The sequence below is a fragment of the Jatropha curcas genome, chromosome 9, assembly GCF_041381405.1.
Source record: "Jatropha curcas cultivar XTBG-Jc1 chromosome 9, XTBG_Jcur_1.0, whole genome shotgun sequence".
NCBI lineage: Eukaryota > Viridiplantae > Streptophyta > Magnoliopsida > Malpighiales > Euphorbiaceae > Jatropha > Jatropha curcas.
The window spans coordinates 11,998,115-12,007,849 of record NC_143159.1 but is presented as its reverse complement, the minus strand read 5'-3'; the positions used below and the strand labels follow the sequence as shown (position 1 = coordinate 12,007,849).

Here is a 9,735-nt window from a genome sequence, read left to right as displayed (position 1 = left end):
ATAATAAAACAATTGGTGCAATGCATAGCTCTTGGACTAGTTAAAAAAATAATAATAATAAAAATAAAAGAAAATATTGGCGGACGAAAATATCAAGCTCCACGTGCGCCTATAACCAGAAAATGGTAAAATTTAAAAATTAAAAGAAAAAGAAAGAGAGAATTGCAGAAGGGAGAAAGATCCAATCATTTTCTGGTCTCCCAAACAAAATAAAAAAAAGGGTGTTGACAGTGTAGGGCAAGTGAGGCTTCAGTCTTAGGGCGGCAAGGCCTTCCTCTTTCTTTCTGTCTGGCATTTCAGCCTTTGACAACTAAGAAGAACCAAAAAGGTCCAACGTCAAGGGAAGAAAAAAAAAATTTAAAACCAACACACCTGTCACCAACAAGTGTTTGATCCAAAACAGCACAGCAGGCGCTTGCTTTTGGTAGATCTGATTGACATTTTTGCTTTTAAGTCGTTTACGATCTCTATCTGTGTAAGTCACATTGCGTTTCCGTTTTCTTTTTTTTTTTTTTTTCTTTCCTTCAATTTCTGTTTCTGTTTAAATTTTTAGCCGTTTGGTTGCTGGGAAATGGAGGAATTTTGAGAAATGTTTTGTTTAAACAGATTTTCTTGTCAAACTTCAACTTTTATGCCTTTTGTTTTTCTTAAGAAAAAACTTTGTCGTTTTTAAATGAAAGCAATGTCAGGCTATTTGTCGTTTTTCTTTTTTTCTTTCCCTAAATTATCTTAATTTTATTCTTTTCCCACAAATTGAATAGAAGAACTGTGAATCTTTAATTTCATTCTCTGTTTGTTGCCTAATTTTTAGGCAGGAGTACGCTAAATAAAATGCACTCTACCTTCAAAGTTTCTAACTTCTGATTTTTTTTTTTTTTTTTTTAATTTTTTGGTTCTCAGGTATGTGGAATTCACATTCCCTTATAGATCTTTGATGTGGCTTCAAAGGTGGAGAGTTTGAAGCTGTAATCTAAGTTTTCAAATAAGTACCAGTGACTATTTCTTCGCTGGTTAATTGAATCAATTATGGTGTTTTGGGAAGGTTATGTGAGAGTGACGAAGCAATGGGCACATTTGCCCCAATTGTGGTCTACTGGTTGTATGCTGGACTTTATCAGATTTTGCCACCGTTGGATAAATACCGGTTGCACACAAGAAAAGAGGAGAAAGAGAAGAACTTGGTACCATTGCACAAAGGTGGTCAAGGGTGTTTTGCTGCAACAGTTAGTTCAGGCGATAGTCGCCCATGGGCTCTTTTTGGTTCGTTATTTAACTTAAATAGAAAAATTTATATTTTCTATCTATGGCATGTTATGATATGATTATTCTTGCTAATGTAAATAGTGAGTAGAGAGGTTACTGAAAGAGGTTACTGAATATTCTTGATAATTACTGATTAGATAGGTTACTGATTATTCTTGATAATTACATGCAAATTTCAATCTATGTACAGAAATATAGGCCATAGAAAGAGGTTGCTGAATTAGAGAGGAAAGGAGGACAGAGTGCTGCTTCTGATGTTATACCGAGGAAAGAGATTTTAAGCTTAATTTTATCTAGAATGGCTGCAAATTAACTTACCTTAGTGATATATTATACACTAAACATTTGAAAATATGATGGAAGAATTCGGAATACAGTTTTTGTATCACCTAGGACCTTGCTTGTGTGATGGACGTTCGTGATAGCCTCTCCATGGAGGAGTAGCAATTATCTTTTGGTACATGGAGCATTTTTTCTAATCATAATTAGAGTGATTAAGCAGAAGTAAAATATTTGCACCGAGTTTGGTTTGTGGAAGGAGCAGGAAACCAAGGTTAGATTAAACGGTATGATGGTGCCCAAGTGCAAACAAGTCAATATTTAGGCTGTGTGTTCCAGAAGGGAGTCTCATAGATGATGATATTTCTTATGGAATTCAAGTACAATGGATGAAATGGAGGAGTGCTACTGACGTACTATGCGATAGGAAGATATCTAACAAATGAAAGATCATCTCTATTGGACGGTGGTGAGACTGGCAATACTATCTGAGAGTGAATGTTGGGCACCGAATACTCAACATATTCACAAGATGGATGTTACGGAGATGCGAATATTGGGATGGATGGTGGTCACACAAAGTTGGACAAAATTAGGAATGATCACATTAGACAAAAGGTGCAAGTAGCAGATATTGTAAATAAAGGATTCATATAGCCGACTCTAATTAGTTTGGGACTAAGGTTTAGTTGTTTTAATGAAGTGTTATTCTTCCAGTAAATATTTATGAAAAAATTTTGCATATGAGCATAGCTGAATCCTTAGATGGGGGATGTTTGTAGTGGGTGTGGTAGCTTGGAAAGAAGCAAATTTTTAGGTTTAAAGTGGGCTCATATTAGATGATTAATAGTTAAAAGAGTTTTTTTTTTTTTTTTTTTTTTGTTTTTTTATTGCAGCTTTTGTTTACCATGGAAATACAGTTTGAAAATTTGTCCTTTTAATATTTGACTGTCTTTGAAATGTTTTAAATGCAGATGCTTGGACTTGGAAATAAAAGAATTTAACAAGAATTATCAAATTTAACATTTCAACTCAATTTTTTTAAAAGCCTGCAATTCTCGTTAATGGCATAGGCATGCTAGTTTACAACAGAATCTTCACAATTTTCAAAATTACTTTTGAGATTTTTCCTTAACAAAAATCTTGTGCAAAAAACCCTGCTTCATTCCTTCATGATTGATTTCTTAGGATTGGAAAATGGAATTATGACTAATGAAGCATCCTGATTGAGTAATACTTGCTTTGAACTGTATGTGGTATGCGTATTTTCACCCAGGTTTGTAAAATGCTCATTCTAGTACCTAAGAGTGGAACTCAGCACATATATGCTACCTGCATAACGCTGTGGCATCATTGCTATGGAGTCTCATGAGAGTAGCGGTATGGAAATCAACAGCCTAACTTCTAGCAATTTCTGAATGAGGCTGGTTAATGTCTATATAATTGTATTGGCGTTGATTATGTTTGGCCTGCATATGCAGCATGTTCCCTAAAATTGTTTTTATTTTTTTATGTTTTGGAAAACCTTCCATTTTTTTCCTTTTTGAAGCCAGTCAAAAATATTGATTTCATACTATCTTTTATTTTTCACTTATCCTATTAAATATTATAGGTTGGACAGTTGAGGAAAACACATTTGTGTTTATCTGTATCTTGTTTTATTTTTTCTTTAAAGATTTTTGGATGCTTGTAAGAGATTCTCCAAAGAACAAATGGATAATATATTGGCATTAGACTTCATATATCTGGAGAATTTATAGAAGGCCCAGAAACTTTAACATAATTATTGTTCCTGAAGTTGTCTCATGCGTCCATTGTTATTAAACACTGTACGCAACATAAAAAATTTGCAAAAAAGCACATAATACAGCTATCTCACCATATCTAGATGTTGCAACTTGCATATGATGCTCCCGCTCCATATCAAAACTTGACAACAAGATTAATGTCCATAAACCTTTGAATTTGGTATTCTACAGCCACATCTTAGCATTTAATTTGATACACTTAAATGATATAATTTTGGCATTCTTTCTGTTTCTTACATCTTCCGAGTTCCAATTTGAACACTAATGTCACATCTAATTATGTTTTATAATGAAATTTTGACTCATATGTTATTTAAGGAAACTTAAACGTCCTGACTATAATATTACTGTTGTGTTGTGTGTGAAAAACTTTTATCTCTAGTTGTTTCTCATATAATAAAACACCTTCATACCTGTAGCATATATCCTTAAGACTGATGGATATATTAAAATTTTTAGTTATTTATAGTTTGATGCTGTCATCATTTTATGATAACATGCATCTCCTGGACGTTTAATTGTTCCAGGTTATATTTAGTGATAAAATGTTGGTCTTTTGCTTTCAAATTCATCATTCCAAGTAAAGAACTAACGTGTGAAAGAGTTGCACTAATTCAAAATATTGGCCATTCTAATATTTAGTTTGTCTTTGGATATTTAGCTATGGATTCCATGGAAAAGAGTTTTTTTGTATCTTCCATAGAGGATTACATGGTGATATGCATATATGGGAGAGGATGGGGACTAGTAAGCATGTCCTTTATTACTTAAATTCATACATTATTTCAAGGTAGATCCCATTCACTAGTTCTCATTAAGATGGCTTTATACTGTGAGCACTATCATGTCGGGGAAAAAAAAAAACAAAACAAACTGGTGTTTTTTTCTAAAATAATCCAATCAGTTAGTTTTACTTTAGAATAAATTGGTTAATTCGGTTAAAAAGATAAAACTAACCAAATTGAACCTAATTGTGTATATTTATACATTGTGTGTGTTTGTGCATGAGATAAACTGAACCAGAATTTGTAAAACTCCAAATTGAGCTGAATACTCGCTCATATTTCCCATTGATGCACTCATTAAATGTTATTTTATGGAATTTTGACTAGATCATAGCATGCCATGGATATAAGTACCAAAGCCCCATGAAACCTTTGTGGAAAACCAAATTGATGAATGTTTAGTATCTTCAATTTAGGGATCTTATTTATTCAACCTGATGATCTTTTAGTTTGTCAATATTTTCAATATCACATGACACTTTCTTTTTTAAGCTCCTATTTACTTTTCTTTATTATTGGGTTGGGATTTTTTCCTTTTTTTTTTTGGGGGGGGGGGGGGTGCTGGGGGGGCAGGTGTTCGTGCTCAGAAAGATTGTATGATATCTTTTTGAGTCTGAAAAGTGAATGTTTCCTTTTATTATATTTGTGCAGTCCTACATATAAACCTTGAGTTATATAATTTATTGTCAATATGTTATGTGAACTTTGAGCTTGCATGTACGTATTTTATCATGCTGGTAGCATGAATTTTGCTGGCTAAGGAATAGCATTGTAAAATTCTTATTGAAATCAGATTTCAAATTACTAAGAAAAGAAAAAAGATCCATTCTTTTTGTTGCTAGCTACTTGATGCATGCGGAGGAACATTTTTAGATATCGTTATATTGTTGAACCACTATCTTTTCTTTAAATTTTTAATATCATGACTAGGATTCTTAAATTTTTACCTTTTCCTTCTTGGTGTTTTCTTGCTTTTCCAAAGAACTTGTTTGTTCCATCACCTCTTGGATGCTATTTCAACATCCTCTCTCCTCTCCTCCTCCTTTCACAATTGATCTTAATTCTCTTAGTCAGCTAGGTTCACATTGGTTTATCTTGATTGCTTGCTGCTGAGCACGACTCCCTTTTAGCTTTCATGTTCTTGTTCTTATAATGTGATGATAGAAGCAAAGCATAACATTGCTGGATTGGTAGGTCTAGCACCTGATTTGTATTTGATTAGCTACTGGAAATTTACTTTGATAAAACATTTTTTTTTTTTTTTTAAGAAAAGAGAGATCTAAGACAGAAGTCATTGCAACTTCCAGCTTCCTATCTTCACCTGGCCAAATTCATTTCATTTAAACTCGGCTAGTAGAACTAATTGAAGTTGTTTCATTTGTATTGCTGAATTAAGAATGAATGAAAGGAACCATAGCCTAATGCCTTCCTGAGTGAGATGCCTACTGAGCCTATGAAAACTAATTAGAGATCTTACATGGAAAATGCTTTTTATTCATAATTTTCCATTCTGTGCTCTGCTGGAGGTAATGTTGGTGTTTGAATGAAAAATCCTGTTTCTATAAAGTTGCTCGGTAAAAGCTGAATGGAAGATTGCTTGGTCTGTTTGATGACTTGACATGTTATTAGTTTTGTTCTCTTGCTTTTGCTTTTGGTGCATTAGTTTTGAAAGAGACAGTGCACATTAGTTGACTCCTTGATGTTGGATACGTTAAGCAGTTCTTGTCTGACATGAGGATATCAGCTAGTTACTGAGAGGTTGGTAGGATCTTCGATGATAAGAATATCAATTATTTGATAATATTATTTGAATTGAAATATTTTGTGAATTTTGAAATACCTGCTGATTTTTTATTTTTATCAATCAATGATTAACTTTTAATAGTCCTGCTCTTTTGCTGCAGTTGACCTCAACGATGGATCCATCTGGGGTCATAGTCCAGCCCTCCATTCCTATCCAAATCATGCAGATTATTATTGCTATGTTCGTGATGGACACATGGCAATATTTTGTGCACAGGTATATGCATCAGAACAAATTCTTATACCGCCACATCCATTCACAACATCATAGGCTAGTTGTCCCATATGCAATTGGGGCACTTTATAATCACCCACTGGAGGGTCTATTGCTTGACACAGTAGGTGGTGCCATTTCCTTTCTAATATCAGGAATGACTGCACGAACCGGAGTAATTTTCTTCTGTTTTGCTATCATTAAAACTGTAGATGATCACTGTGGACTTTGGTTGCCTGGCAATATATTTCACATTGTTTTCCAGAATAACACTGCTTACCACGACATCCATCATCAACTTCAAGGCACAAAGTACAATTATTCTCAGCCATTCTTCTCAATATGGGAAAATTCTGGGAACCCACATGCCTTATGATCTAGTTAAGCGAGCCGAAGGTGGTTTTGAGGCAAGGTTGGTGAAAAAAGACTAGTTCAAATTTGATTATTTTCTGTCATTTTGAAATTATCACTTAACAGAGAAATATTCTTTTCGGTTGAGACTAAAATTGTTGGAAAGTTGAATTAGAATTGGTTGTTAATGCATTTATGTTCGTAGGCTTTCTAGCATAAGAGTGGTTTTGGGTGTTCAACCATCTATTCTAGTTAATTGGCTGTTATTCATGTAGTTGGTAATGGTAATTTTACCAGCCTACCTGATGAATTGTAACTGTTGCGTTCTGTATGTAGCATATTTATTTGTTCTAACTTGACTTAGTTGCGTTGCAAGCCTGATTCAGTATTTAATTTTTATTTGATTACTAATGTATTCTATATGACAAATAATATTTGTCTTAAAAAAATATTATATTGGAATTTATTTTACTATATTTGAAAAATTAAAGGCTCAATACATAAATTCACTCTTATATCTATGTAAAAAAAAATCTGTGGCACATTCAATTTTTATGTTCAAATATTAAATACTTTAACTTATAAAATCGTATTTATTAAATACTTCAACTTGTAAAACTTATTCTGTTGAATTCGCAAATTTGTGAAATTGGATCGATTAAATATTTATTTGATAAGATAGTTAAAAAATGTCAAAATTATTGTTTCAAACATATCAAGTGAATATTTTGCCATATCAAAAATAATTATTATTGATAGTATGGAAAATGATACAATTTTACCAAAGTTGTAATATTAGAGGTATAACAAGCTCCTCAAAAAGTTTGCATGCTATGTAAGGTTTTTTTTGGTAAGTAAAATGGTAAATTTATGCATTGTTATACATTAAATTAATTATTTAATGATAAACAGAGATTCAAGTAGTTCTACAAACCAAATTTGAGTGTTATATATATAAATCCTAAATCAAAAAAAAAAAAAAAAAAAAAATCAAAAACCTTACTTGGCGCTTTTTCCTTTTGAGTATTTCCTTTTTTCCTTTTTTTACAAATTTTTTAAATTTAATTAATTGTTAAACATTTTTTTCTCATATCTAATCTAATGTATAGAAATTTTAAATGTTTAATTCTTTAAAATTTTTGAATTTTAAAATTAAAACTTTTAAATCCTTTGAATTTTTTGAATTTGGAATTGAAACTTTTAATACCTTTGAATTTTTTTTCTATATATATACTTATATCTATCTATATATACTATCATATTAATCAATTCAGTTATTTTCTTTCACGGTAGTCTTTTTTTTATTTTTTATTTTTGGGCTGAGTTTTGATTGTACTTTCTCTATTTATTTTATATCATTGCCTTTTCTTCTTTGATCAAGGTAATGTTAACTCTTCGATTTTTTCTTTTTCTATTTTTTCTTCTTTTCTGTGCATCCCGTGATTTCTCCTATCTTTAATCTTTGTTTATTTAATAATATTTTCTTTATTATCTGTCACATGTGTGTAGTTGCAGGTATAAAAAATATATTGATGGAGATGAACAGAAGTAAAGTTAAATATAAATCCATTTATGTATTTTTTTTTTAAATGTATTATATTTTTAGCAAATTGTGTATAAGCTGTAAATTTTTTATTTATTGATTCAAATATATATATATATATATATATATATATATATATATTAATTATTTATAATATTTTAATTCATGTAATTATTATTATAATATATGTTTTTATTGATATATTGCGTATATTTAAGTATTTGATATGGTTTGAGTTTTTGAGTTTTGAAAGAGTTTCACTAAAAATAAATTAATAAATTGAGTAGAGAAATATAAATAATATTTATTTATTTATTAGTATTATTATTGTTATTGTTATTATTATTATTATTATGCCATTTAGATCAAAGAGAAATCTCTCCACTATTACAGTTTTATATATATATATATATATATATATATATATAAAACTCAATAAACATATTTTAAAATAGCAAAAGAATTTGATAACATTAAAAATAAATACATTTAATAAATAAACAAGGATTGAGATACCTTATCATTTATAGTTAAAAAATATTCTTGTCATTTAAATTTTAATTTTATTATCTAAATATTAAAAAATCATATCTAAAGAATCATATTTTTCAAAATTAATATTCATTAACAATAATTATCTATATCTATATTTCAATTTAGAATTTTTATTTTTATTAGATAATTTAAAATACTTTTTAATTTAAAAATTATTATTTATTTAAAATAGTTAACTATATATATTTGAATATCTAAATTTTTTTAGTTTTTGATTGAATTGTTTAATTTTTTATCCATTATTTATAATAATTATATATTTATATTATCAAATTTATAGATGAATTTTTTTGTATGTTTTTTAAATTTATAATTTTACAAAAATAATTTAACTAATACTTATTGTCTAGGACTTTTGTATTTTTACCCTAATAGTTATATATATAATATATATATATATATAGATATATATATATATATATATAATATATATTTATTTATTTTCTGAAGTTGTAAGATTTATTTATTTTTTTTAGAAATATTTACTTTTATATGTATAACAAAAAGTAACTTTTTAATACAATGTACAATAATAAAGTAAAAAAGCAACCTGCGCAACGAGCGGCTTCCACCTAGTTTAAAATTTGATTGAAATCAAGTTAAATCTTGAATTTTGAGTTTTGTTATAGAGTCTAGTTGGCAACATAATCCTGCTATGCTAACAAAAATTGTCTATCTAAATAGCATTTACGGTCTGATGCAGAATCAAGAAAGCAAACCAGTAGAGAAGGAAGATGGTTTATTAATTTTGTTCCTATCATCAGCTTCCAAATTACTCGTACAAATACCAAGTTTCCTTTTCAAAGAACCACTTCAAAAATTTTTCAAAATTATTCTATTTCACCAATAATCTCTGCAGGAACATGAACCTTGCTTAAACCTATGAAACCTAACGCGATCCCTCACAATAATTTCTCGATTATATATCTTTGACATAAGCTTAATAACTACATGACAATCCCCACATATCCTAAGATTCTTAATCACTTGAATTGGCATTCCCCTAGTACTAATTAAACCAAAAGCCACAGCCAATTTCTCACTATGATGGCAAATGCATTCTCCTTCTCCTCGTCTCCAATGTCATGCAACACAAAATTGTCTCTGCCAATAACCCATATTCCTTAATCTTAA

General features: G+C 29.9%; 1 pseudogene across 1 annotated transcript; it reads left to right on the top strand.

The window, feature by feature from the left end:
- The first annotated feature begins 360 nt into the window (after positions 1 to 360).
- Positions 361 to 6,857, top strand: LOC149493646 (very-long-chain aldehyde decarbonylase GL1-9-like; annotated as a pseudogene). Its single transcript, XR_016322696.1, has 3 exons — positions 361 to 475; positions 901 to 1,260; positions 6,040 to 6,857. The product of XR_016322696.1 is annotated as a very-long-chain aldehyde decarbonylase GL1-9-like (transcript).
- Positions 6,858 to 9,735: the final 2,878 nt, after the last annotated feature.